The sequence below is a fragment of the Siniperca chuatsi genome, linkage group LG9 (assembly GCF_020085105.1).
Source record: "Siniperca chuatsi isolate FFG_IHB_CAS linkage group LG9, ASM2008510v1, whole genome shotgun sequence".
Classification (NCBI taxonomy): domain Eukaryota; kingdom Metazoa; phylum Chordata; class Actinopteri; order Centrarchiformes; family Sinipercidae; genus Siniperca; species Siniperca chuatsi.
The window spans coordinates 26,685,105-26,698,029 of record NC_058050.1 but is presented as its reverse complement, the minus strand read 5'-3'; the positions used below and the strand labels follow the sequence as shown (position 1 = coordinate 26,698,029).

General features: G+C 39.2%; 1 pseudogene; it reads right to left on the bottom strand.

Annotated features, from left to right (window-relative positions):
- Positions 1–1,540: 1,540 nt before the first annotated feature.
- Positions 1,541–8,382, bottom strand: LOC122881492 (annotated as a pseudogene).
- Positions 8,383–12,925: the final 4,543 nt, after the last annotated feature.

Genomic DNA, 12,925 nt, shown 5'->3' with positions numbered 1-12,925 from the left:
AAGATGGCTACACTCTAGTGAAGTGTGCAGGTCTGCCCCGGGCCCAGAATGAGAGTATCTGTCCTCCATCGGCTGAAGAGTTAACACTCGCACTGCTCTTTGTTACTGCTTAATGCTACACTGCTTCCATTTACACATACAAGTTGGACTGAGGTTTTATTCCCAGGACTCAACTTGGTGGTTGTGAGATGATTTATGGGAAAGGAATAATCTTTTTTTGTGACAAAAATTCCTATCCTCGTCATATTTTATATTTTAAGCCACGCTAGAGGTGTGGCTTCACCAGAAATATCTCAGTAACTATTGAATGGATTGCAATGAAATTTGGGAGAGATATCCATGGTCCTCAAATGATGTATCCTAATAACTTTGGTGATCCACTGATTTTCCTCTAGCGCCATCATCAGGTCAAAATTATAATTTGTCCAATACTTTGGTTTATGACCAAATGTCTGCAAAACTAATCACATTCGCAACATCAGCTGTACTTTGTGTTTAGTGCTAATTAGCAAATGTTAGCATGCTGACACTCCAAACTGAGATAGTTGACATGGTGAACATTATCCCTGCTAAACATCAGCATGTTGGTGCTGTCATTCATTGTAAGAATGTCAGCATTTAACTCAAAGCCACTGCGCCGATGTAACGTTACAGTCTCACAGAGGATGTCGACTCTTAGGCCGCGTTCAGACTGACAGTAGCCTGCGTTCAAAACACACAACCCTCTAATTCATTTGAATGGAGCCAGTCCGTCAGCGCAGTGGGGGTGCCAACGCAGGGGGGTCCAGCAGAAAAGTTGAACAAGGTTCAACGTTCGCTGCAACACAACGTCACGATGAAAGATAAGATAGTACGCATGATGAAGAAGGGCAGTATGATGGTGGGCTACCAGACCCATCGTGACAAGCCCAATTTTTTCAGGATGGTGCTCATCAGTCCTCAAGTCAGCAGGCACGACTTGGACTTTGTCCTGGATGAGATACACAATCTGGGAAGTGACGGGAGGATTGATTAATGTCTATGAAGAGCTTTTCATTCATCTGTCATAGATGGACTTGTCGGGACATTCTCACAGCATTAGAGCAAGAGCAGTAAAATTGATAAATGTGTGTACCATAATAACTAGAAGCTTTACTGAGGCATACGATGATCTGTAAATAGATGATGGTGATTACAAATGTGCTTTTCTGTTCACAAACAAATACAACCCAACTTTAATAAATGTCATACAATTTTACAAATAAATACCAAGCAACTAAAATAAATGCCAAATATTTCACATTTTACATGCTTTGTGTCTATATTAATATTTAATTATCATTATTATTATTATTATTTTGGCATTTATTTGCAGATTGCGTCATCACCTGTTGATTTGGTTGCATTTGTTTGTGGATTTTTGTGTCTTCACAAATGTGTGTTGTGTTTGCACATGTGGCTGGGTATTGTTTGAAACTTTTCAGTACTAGTGATGTGATATTCAAGTTTCAGTATCAAAGCAGATGGCACTGCAACAAGTTGTAAACACAACACTGATGTATTCATTCACCTTATAATGTTGCTATGGCGAAGGTAGGTAAGTAGGTAAGTAAGTAACTTTAGTTTCAAAGCACCTTTCAAGAGCAGAGACATCACAAAGTGTTTCGCAAAAGACATAAAGCAGCCAACATACATACAGACATAAAACATAAAATAGAAAGAAAAAGAAAAACAATTACACAAAGGCAAGTCTAATCAAATGGGTCCTGAGCTGATTTTTAAAGGTGTCTGCAGATCGCAGGGAGAGAGTTCCAAAGATAGGTATTAGAAAGGTAGTAGCAAACAGTTGCCTATTTAAACATCCAAAAGACATGGAGCAACATTAGTATTTATTTGGAGTTGTGTCACCTGGTCCAATAGCCACTCTCCCTCTAGCTCTGTTTGGACTCCACCAACTCCTGCAGGACATCTTTTGTCTGGCTGTTTAGCCTAAATGCTCCACTATGCTCGCTGCTGAAAGACACTAAAATGCATGCATTTTTTTCAGTTGACAAAAGGAGATGAACTCCACTTCAAACAACTCAATTGTTGAATGTTAAATGTAAAAACATTTTTTTTTTTACAAAACTATTAGTTTGAAAGTTATTCACAGCAGAACTGCACCTATCTGCAAAACCCAGGACTCACTTCACAGAAGAAAAAAAGTCATAAAAAATGACCAGGTGAAAATCAGGTAACATACAGTAGCATTTTAAAACAGTGCGTGCTTGATATGATTCATGAGTGCAACATGGAAATAAGTAAACTTGAAAGACATCCCAAACCCCTCCCTCAAACTTGCATTACTTTTCTGTCTTTGTTACATTTACATCGCTATAACGAATATGTAAAACACTTCTAATCAGTATTATTGTTTTGCCAGTTGTAAACACCGCTGTCACTGTGACAGAAACTTATTTACTCTCCAGATATGATCTATAAACAAAGTATTTCACATTATAGCAACTCCTTTTTCTTGCATGTAACAAGTTGTATGACATCATGTGGCAGTTTTTAAAGCAGATTTGGACATCACAATTGATGGGAGATTTGTATTTCTAATTTGAGAAAAGTGAGAGGAAACTGTAAGGATAAAAAAAGCTATAAATCAGCATTTTGATCAGTGGAATCCAGCAGAGCCCCGAGGTCCATTTTCACAAAAACAACTGAAGAATCAGAGGAGGGGGAAAATGTACGATGGTGGTAAGAATGCCCCGATTGTCCACAAGGCCGTCCACGACAGATGAATGAAGTGGGGGAGAGAGGCTCTCCGCTGTCTTTCCCCAGATTGTGCATCTCATCCAGGACAAAGTCCATGTCCTGTCTGCTGGCCTGAGGGCTGATGATGATCCTCCTGAAAAAGTTGGTCTCGTCTCTGTGCGGCTGGTAGCCCACCTCCATGCTGCCCTTCTTCATCATGCGCTCTTTCACCACCACCACCTACAGGAGGAGGGAGGATACACTGTGATGACTGACAGCACTGACAACGTACTAACAAAAGAAACAGTAGAAATTAGTCATCTCCTCACATCACCATGTTAAAATATCCCTTTTCAGTGACTCGTTACTTACAGTGTGGAGTTTTTTCCAGAGCTCAGGGCCTTCTGGAAGCTTCCTCAGACTTGGTGGAATGTACCAGAAGCAAACGTTTGCATATTCAGGCTGTAGGAGGGGAAAAAAGTTCAAAACAGGGAATCTATTCCAGGTATAACTGATTATTTAAATACATTAAAAACTTCAATGACATGTGATGTAATGTAACAGTAAAATTAGCAAAATAACAGACAGAAATGTGTTGGTTTTTGTGATAGACTTATTTCCATCAACAGATGGAACCCTTCTCATTTCTTGATCTCTTGTGCAAGATACCTGCATTATAGCTTCATTTAGCTTCAGAATATCACACAAATTTTCGTTTAGCACATAAAATGTTTAGGTTTATATGCTACTCAACTTTAGCACGCGTTAATATTGAATGTTACAATTCATTCTAGGGTAATCATAAACATTTTCAGTACTGTGGTTATTCACAAAATTACCACTAGAGTGCAATGTCCACCAGCCGACTTCTGTAAATCTACACCAGGAAGTACTTTGATGTCCCAATGACCTGAACATCAGTCTGCGTGATCCATGATAACAAATGGAAAGTTACTGTAAAGGACTGCAGAGGATTTAATTAGTTTCTTACTTAGGGGCTCTGAAATTGTCTTGTACACAAGAAAAAAATCTTTCTTTGCCTGCAGTTTGGTGTCACATCGTAAATGGAGACATGAAATAAGGTTTCACAGTGTAGTAGACCACTGCATCAGGTCTTCTGTGCGCTGACTGTTTCAGCCAAAGTTGGCCATCCTGTCACTCAGTGTTAGCTGCAGCCCTGCAACGTTTTCTGTGTCCTCAGACCAACCTGGCCATGGCGAGGGCTCTGTCCACCCTCTGCTCCAGCTCTCCGGTTCCCAAAGCCTTCCACATGAGCCAGAACTTGAAGGCGTCCGGCTTCCTGCTGCACTGGACGGACTTGTCCCCTGTGTCGTAGCTGACGTCATAGAACTTATCCTGCTGGAAGAGGTAGGAGGCCTGAGCAGAGTGGCAGCGCTGGAGGAGACTCTGAGGAAGTACAATGATGCTTTATACAGCATTTATTCATTTCACAGGGAATAACATTTTTGTATATTGCAATTACGCTCAGGAGGGCATTGTTACTGACACCACAAAGGAATGACATTTTTATCCAAGGTAATGTGCACCCATTATAACAAACAGAACCAAACTAAACTCAGACGTGTTCTCCGGCTACCACATGAGTTGAAACAGCAACTATAAAACTGGGTATTCTGTGATAATGTGAGTGACCTAATCAAACTGAACCAATCAGACAGCTTTTATGGAACTAGTTAAAGAAATGAAGCCAGTTCAAACATGTAATGAACAAAAGAAATTGTTAAAATCTCAATATGGAAATGGCCTTTGTTTACATGCAAAGTCCATCACATATGCATTTGAATACATCTGTGTAGCTGTTTATTTACATTTTTGTCCTCCTTAGTAATAAGTAATAGTTAGTTAGTCTGTCCGTTATATATAAAACTGCAGCCAGGAGATGGTTAACTTAGCTTAGCGTAGCACAAAGACTGAAAGCAGGGGGGAAACAGCTAGCCTGGCTCTGTCTCAAACAAGACATAACATGTTAATTAGTAAGCTTTAGCTGTACTGATAGGTAGATTTTGTTACCTTTGGACAGAGTCAGGCTAGCTGTTTTCCCCTGTTTACAGTCTTTATGCTAAGCTAACCAACTCCTGGCATATTTAGCATACAGACATGAGTGGTATTGATCTTCTCACCTAAACTCTTGGCAAGAAAGAAAATACGCCTATTTCCAAAATGTTGAAGTATTCCTTTAAAGGGTGGCTGTTAATGTAACAAGATTGTATTGTACAGAATATGTCAGCTGCACATCTGTCTGCTGTCCTTCAGACTTGATGCTAGCTGCCTTTGACAAATCTCTCTCTCCAGCTCTCTGACAGACCAAACTGCTCAGTCAGCTCTCCTTCAGCCTGGTAATGTGACACTACAAGATGGCTACACTCTAGTGAAGTGTGCAGGTCTGCCCCGGGCCCAGAATGAGAGTATCTGTCCTCCATCGGCTGAAGAGTTAACACTCGCACTGCTCTTTGTTACTGCTTAATGCTACACTGCTTCCATTTACACATACAAGTTGGACTGAGGTTTTATTCCCAGGACTCAACTTGGTGGTTGTGAGATGATTTATGGGAAAGGAATAATCTTTTTTTGTGACATAAATTCCTATCCTCGTCATATTTTATATTTTAAGCCACGCTAGAGGTGTGGCTTCACCAGAAATATCTCAGTAACTATTGAATGGATTGCAATGAAATTTGGGAGAGATATCCATGGTCCTCAAATGATGTATCCTAATAACTTTGGTGATCCACTGATTTTCCTCTAGCGCCATCATCAGGTCAAAATTATAATTTGTCCAATACTTTGGTTTATGACCAAATGTCTGCAAAACTAATCACATTGCACCTCCTGGACTGTATTGTCTCAATGACAGGCCTACCTTAAAACACGCCGAACAGTTCACCCCAAAATTTAAAATACATATTTTTCCTCTTACCTGTAGTACTATTTATCCATCTAGATTGTTTTGGTGTGAGTTGCCGAGTTTTGGAGATATCGGTCGTAGAGATGTCTGCATTTTTTGAATGTAATGGGACTAAATGGCACTCGGCTTGTGGGGCTCAAAGTGACAAAAAATACATTTGAAAAACTCAACTGCAACGTCTCTTTCCAGACATCATGACCCAGTTATCATCAGCATCATTTTAGGGCTATATAGAGCCCCAAAAAGTTGTAGGTGTTGTTTCTGTGGAGCAGATGAGCTATCCGATGAAAAGTGACCTTTGTCTCACCGTTTTGTCCCTGATCAGGAAAGCAGAGCACTGCAGACATGCCATCAGCATCTTGTGAGGGTTCCAGGCCACAGAGTTGGCTCTTATCAGACACAAGCAACACAGCAGAGAGGGAATTTACAGTCAGTATGTTATCACTGAAGACTGGCATTCTACTTTACCATGTATGTAGATGATAGCACTCTTCATCAGGCACAGCCACGTTGCTATGAAATGTTCACTAACAGAATGCTGCTTTGACTGTTCACCTGTGGATGCCCTTTAACAAGTGTTTATGCTTCTTAGACATCAGAGCTGCTCCTCCCCAACAGGCCTGAGGAACAGAGAAGAGAAAAGAGGCATTTATACTGATAGTAGGACAAGATTATTGGAGATGAATGAATGAATGAATGAATGAACTCACGTCCACATGCAGCCACAGGTTGTACTTCCCATATATCAAGATTCATTTCTGTGAAAAAGTAGTTGTTAAACCATTTTTCTCTCATTAAGAGAAGGAGTGAAGATGGAGGAGAGCTTCAACACACACAAGTTATAGCATGACAATAATTCCTATTCATTTGGCAGACTTTTGTCCAAAGTGACTTACATTGTTTCCCAACATATAAACATGGAGAGCAATGTGGGGACACTTTAACGTGTGCACAGAAGCCAAGAAACAAACCAACAACCCTACAATGGCCAACTAGCTCTAACATGCATCCCTACCTGAGCTACACTACACTACTGTATGTTCCTACAGTACAGTACACCAGCTCAATAAAAATAAATATGACTAAACAAATGAAAATATACTTCACATGAAATGATATGAGATAGTCTGGACCAACAAAAGAAAAATCTCTATAATATAGTATTCCTGCTGTATTCCGACAGAATCTTTAATTCCATCTTTTGGGTTATTCTAACCCTTCACTAAATATCCTACAGGGACATACAGGCTTGCCATGACATTTGTATGGCATATGATGCATTTCTAAGGACTAAGGTAAGTAAGTTGCTCATTTTGGATCTAAAAATGCATCAACAGTAGTTTGTATACAACTGTATAAACAAGCTTGCCAGAACAATATGTCAGAAACAATATGAAAAGATGAATTCTCTCCTGAGGTAAAACAGACACAATTACCTGTTCAGTGAAAAAGGTTTTCCTGTAGATGCTTACCCTCCAAGTTGGTTGGTGCCGTTTCTTTGCTTTGATGCTGCTGTATTGTCCGTACAGTCTGTTGTACAGATATACTAGGATGTCTGTATTTATACACCTCGTGATGATACTATACTGTAGCTTTCAACACAGCGCCATCAGCCACCACCAGCCAGTTGATGGCGCAACGCTGTAGTAACTTTCCATGAGAAGGGTCTGTAGCCTACTCGGCCGTTTTATGGTTATTTTGTTTTGAATGATTTCAGTTTTTTTCTATTATCATTATGCTGTTTAAAAGGTAGTTCTGTTTAAGTACAGCCATCGCATCATTAAGGACAAGCAGGTGGCCAGGCCAATGTAAGCTAGGCTATACAACACAAATCTCTCATTTATAACCATTTTACAGGCCCATGTGAAAAGCCAGTTACTATAGGTATAGAGTGGAGGGCTCTGTCTGTGCTTCAACCTTGTCTGCTGCTACATCTTCAAGTGGGATCAATGCCATAGGAAATAAGTTCAGCTCCCCCAGCAGATCCCCACCCAACTAACAAAGTTTTGACTAGCCATCAACCAAATTCCATACAATTTTCTGAGTATTTTCAAAAGACGTTTTTTACAATCGCTAGAACACATTTCTCAATACTTGGGTCACTTTTTCAAAACTCTTCACACAGTTCTCCTAACTAACTTTCAGCTCGGCACAGCAGTTAGCTTCACATTCAAAATGCACTTAATCTACCAAAACACTTCATTCATGTCTCAAATCAACTCTTTCTTCCATAACACTAGCAAAGGCTGTCAGCCAACAAACACAATTTGTCACTCATAAAACAATGACCTAAAAAACACTAACAACAGGTAGCATTATACAATGTTTTCTTCTGTAAAACACGGACAGCTCTCTACTGTTTAGAATTCACTGCAAAATATGTTACTGGAATGAACCAGACCACTGTGGCTCTCTTCCCAACCACATTCCTTCCTCGTCGCCATGTTTTGGCCAAGTTGAAACCAGCCTCATCCACAAAGATGAATATGTGCGGTGTTTGCCTGCCTTCAATCTCCATGACGCTCTAAAATAAACCCACAAGGCAACATAAGAGTTAGGCTATTGCAGTAGAATATAAAGTATACCATACCTAAAAATGTGTCTTTGTGTGTGTTTGGTTTTGTTTAAAAACAGATCTGTATTTTATATGTATGTCACCTTACCTGGACATATTGGTTCCCGAGTGGCTTGACTTGTTCAGAGTTCCTCTCAAAAGGCACAGTGTACAACTGCTTCATCCGGACCTGATGTATTTTCAGGACTCTAGAAATAGTTGTTATGCTTACACTGTGAATATTAACGTTGTCTGCCAACACTCTGTCTCGAATCTCAGTGAGTTTTATGCCATTGCTTCTGATGACCATATCAATGATTGCAGTTTCCTGCACATCAGTGAACATCCTACCTCTCCCACCTGTGTGAGGGAACCGTTGGGTCCTAAGCAGAAATGCAAAAGCAATTACACACAAGTGGGTTTGGAGGCTTTGCTCTGTTTACTCAGTCAGATGCATTTGCAGAATACAACTTACCTGTTGGTTCGCTGGAAAACTCTAACAATAGCTGCCACTGTTGAGTGTTGCAGATTTGGCTGCACTCTCAGACCGGCCTCTCTCATTGAGAGACCGTGATTTATTACATGATCAATTCCAGTAGCTCTGATCTCATCTGAGACTACAGCTCTTGATTTTCCTCTTGTTCTTCTTCCATACGTATTCCTCTCCCTCTCCCAGCCACTCTTCTTCCTCTTTCAGCCACTTCTCTGTCTCTGGCTGGGTCCATGTTTACATCACAATACAAAACTATTCCGAAGTTGTCTCCTTTTGTATAGATGGTAGTGATATTGGAAGATTAACACCTGTGTAGGCGTTCAGCTGCAATGGGAATCAGCTGTGGTTGGTCCAATTGTTTTTCTAATATTTAATTTTTAGATTACAATATTACTGCAGAAATGTAGCAAATTGCTGTCTTATTCAGTTTTGTATTATGTTACTGTTTTGAACTTAAGTTTAAAACTGTACGTAAGCATGTGCAAATTGGCCTGTAGGTACACAGAGTTGTGGCAGTTGTTGTGTCGAAGTGAGAAAAGAATGAATGTAATTTGAAAGATGTCGTCATTGAATGCATTTTGTGCCAAAGCAACAATAAATGATCCACAGTTTAGCCCGCATAGACTTCTGTTGTGATCGCTGTGTGAAGAGTTTTGAAAACGTGACCTAAAAAAGTCAAATTTAGTCCAAAGAATTCATGGATCATCCTTAAAAAAACCCACAATCTGTATACTGTATGTGTGTAATTGTACATTCCAAAATTCTAAATTGCTCCCTGCACAGGCCCACTTTTTTATGTTTTGACACGTTTTTTAATATTTTATAGTATTAGAAAAATCCTCCTCAATCTATTATCTTTTGTTCTGTGCCAATGGGGCATTGAGTCATACAGTTTAAAGTGACATGGAGTTGAATGTCTATTGTTTTATAATGTGGTGTATGCAATAGCCTTAAGATACATGACTCATCTGATGAACAAGATGTAACCAGTGAAAACAACATTGAGAGGAATGAGTTAATAGAACAGATTGTGAAGTACCTGTGTATCATTTTTCATGTGGAAAAATCCATTGTTTATAATCTATAACAAAGACATTTCAGACTGACGTCAAATTTAGCCAAACAGTGATTTTACTGCACTATTAGTCAAAACATTGCTCAAAACTCATGTCTTTTACTTAAAGTATATATCTGACAAATGTTCACTATATTCAACATTACAACAGGAAAATGCTATGCTACATCCAGTTATTGTGACTTATGCTCATTAGCAACCACAGGTAAATCAAAAACATTTCTACACATCAAGTGTGGTTGTAGCAAAAATGCTAAATCATTTCCAGCTAGCGTCTGTTCATTTTCTTTAAGAGCACAGATGCTCCAGCCGTATCCAGCACGTTATCTAATGAAGCAATATAGCCAGAACAGCTGACTATGCCCTATGGAGACGAAGAAACAAAGGTTAATGTAGATTATAGGATTGGGTTCAGATCAGCAGGTTCATTAAGTCCATATGGTTCCACAGGAATGAATCAAGCCTTAATATAATTCTCTGCATTATCTGCTAAATTATATTGTTTAACACAGATACTAAACAATTCTCTCAAAACTAGGGGATTTGAGTAAAGCTGCCCACCCATGAATTCTCTCTTTTCAGTATCTATTTCTTGCCCAGTGCACATTTGCATTTTGTCCAGCTGCTGTGTGTGGGTGGGGCAATAAATGTTCACTGACAAGAACAATAAAGCACAGGCATCCTGTGTGTGCAAATCCAGCTCGTGGACAGATCGGGGTCCTGTTCTTCGGACGTGGATAACCGAGTTATCCAGATTAGAATGTTGACGATTTGACACGAGTCTGGATTTCTTGGTTCTTTGAAGCTGGTTTAAAATTCATCTGGAACTGTTGTCAGAGCAACAAGTCCAGATGAATTTTATACATTAAAAAAGAACCAATCCAAATGTAGTTTGAGAAACTGCGAGCAAAAAGAGATAAACCCAAGTAAAATATTCTGACTGTTAAAAGACCAGTGGAGCCAGAACATATAGCAATTGATTTGAAATTAAAATTTGTCATTTGAACACTGAAACTTGTTAAATGATTAACTGCAGAACTCACTTTGCTTAGAATTGTTCATGTAATTAAAGCTGCTTTTTAAATTTTAATAAAGTTTAATTTTTATAACTGGCTGATGATTGTCACTTAAAAGTCTCTGCACGTCCGTCGGGCAGAAACTCACCAATCATGCGCCGCCGTCACTTGCTGTCTGACCACAGTCACCGGTAACATCTAACATTTAACAGTGATGTGGAAACACTGTGGAGCAAAATGTAAAACAAAATGAAGGAACACATATAAAATGAGACCTATGAATGACTCTGTTGCCCCAGTGCATGCTGGGAGGGTTCCCAACATACCTACCTCATGTAACTGCAATCACATGACCAGCACTCAACCAAAGTCATATGAATGCTGATCATGGTTTCAACTCTCTACTCATTTTGCCTTTATTTCAAAATAAGTGCACACTGTTACTAAAGATAACTTCATCCAGAATTAACACACTAATCCTCAAACTGCTTTCAAAGAACCAAATTAGCTGGATGAGAATAAAGAGGATTATTTTCATTATCCCCCCCACACACACACACACGCATACACAAAAAACAAACAACATATATAGCATATATATGTAGACTCAGTGAAGCTGCTAAAATCTGACCCAAAGTGCTGCATCTCTTCAGGATAAGTGATCCCACGCAACTGAAAACATGAATGCTTTATCACACCTTCACTTAAGTGTACACATTTATGGTTTACCACTGTGCTAGCAGTAGAAACACAACTCACCACAAACTGCTTCCTGTGCTTCGATAGTAGGGTAGTCGCTGATTCTGCAGCATCTGAGTGCACGGTGCAGAGAAGTAACAAATGAATGAATTTGTCTCATTAGCTGGAAAGGTCACTCTCCACCACTTCATTAATTACTCTAATAGCTGCCACTGCTAAAACACGTGATGTAGGAGTAGTGCAATGGGGATTCATGGTATGCTTATTTAAGCATGTTATCACTGTTTTCATATGAGCGCTAGTGGGTCTGAAAGCTGTGATGGACTGATGAATGAATGAAATTTTAAGGTCCAATGTCATTTTTTTTTAACATGAATAGGTCATTAAGATATTTAAGTGCAGAGTCTGCAGAGGATGAATGCAGAAGTTGCATTAAATCCACAGGGGATATAGAACACATTTTCATAAACAAATTGACACTTTAAGAGTTATCAGGCTAGTTTCAATAGGTTTGGTGATAATGAAAAGAAGATAAAGCTGTTATAGATTGAGGCTCAGGCCTGCATATTAATAAAAACGTTTCTAAAACAAGAAGATCTGTCAACCATCGGATGTGAAAAATGAAACCAATCTGTCTTTGGTGTTATTTTCACATATACCACATTATGCAAAGTGAGTATATCTATGCTTCCTTTAAATGCAGTCTATGATCTATAATTTTTATCTTGTTTTTTGCAGAACTGTCTTTCAGTGTTCTGGATGTGAAAGATTTGGAGTTAGATTATTTAACCACTACATCATTGCTTTTACACATTTACCTCACTTTAATTAGTTTTGTTTACTTCTGTAAAAGTATATGAACAACTTTAACTATGCTACCTTGTATATCATCTGTAGAGCTGAGTTTGGGATATGAGATGGTACAAGAAGATACAGGTCAACCTTAAAATCCCTAGCTCATCTCTCCTGCAGTGTGTTGCAGTTTCTTTGCATGTGGGTGATTATGTGTGTTTTGCAGACACTGCAAAGAAAGGGATGGTAATTTATGTGAGGAAAGTTTGTGTACAAGATAAATTCTGCTCTAAGAAAACTGTGATTTTGCCCTTGTTATTATTTGCCAGATAATGTCCTCGATCTCTTTCCATTCCTCGCTCGTGGGCACACATAACCTGTTTTTGCAAGGCAATTTTATATGACACATTTCATTACAACTAAACTCATTGTGCTTCCATTAAAATGCATGTGCAACCAACCACCCACCAATCTAAAGACGGTAAAGAACCCACATGCACGCCACAGATATAAACCACAGACATGCCCCAAGTGAATCTGTAAAAGGCTGCCCTAGTTACGTATGTTACTGACGTGAGTTAAGATCAGAAAATAACTCATAGGTTCCTGAGGTTTTGTAGATTCAAACATAGGAGAAGCATGGTAGTTCCTT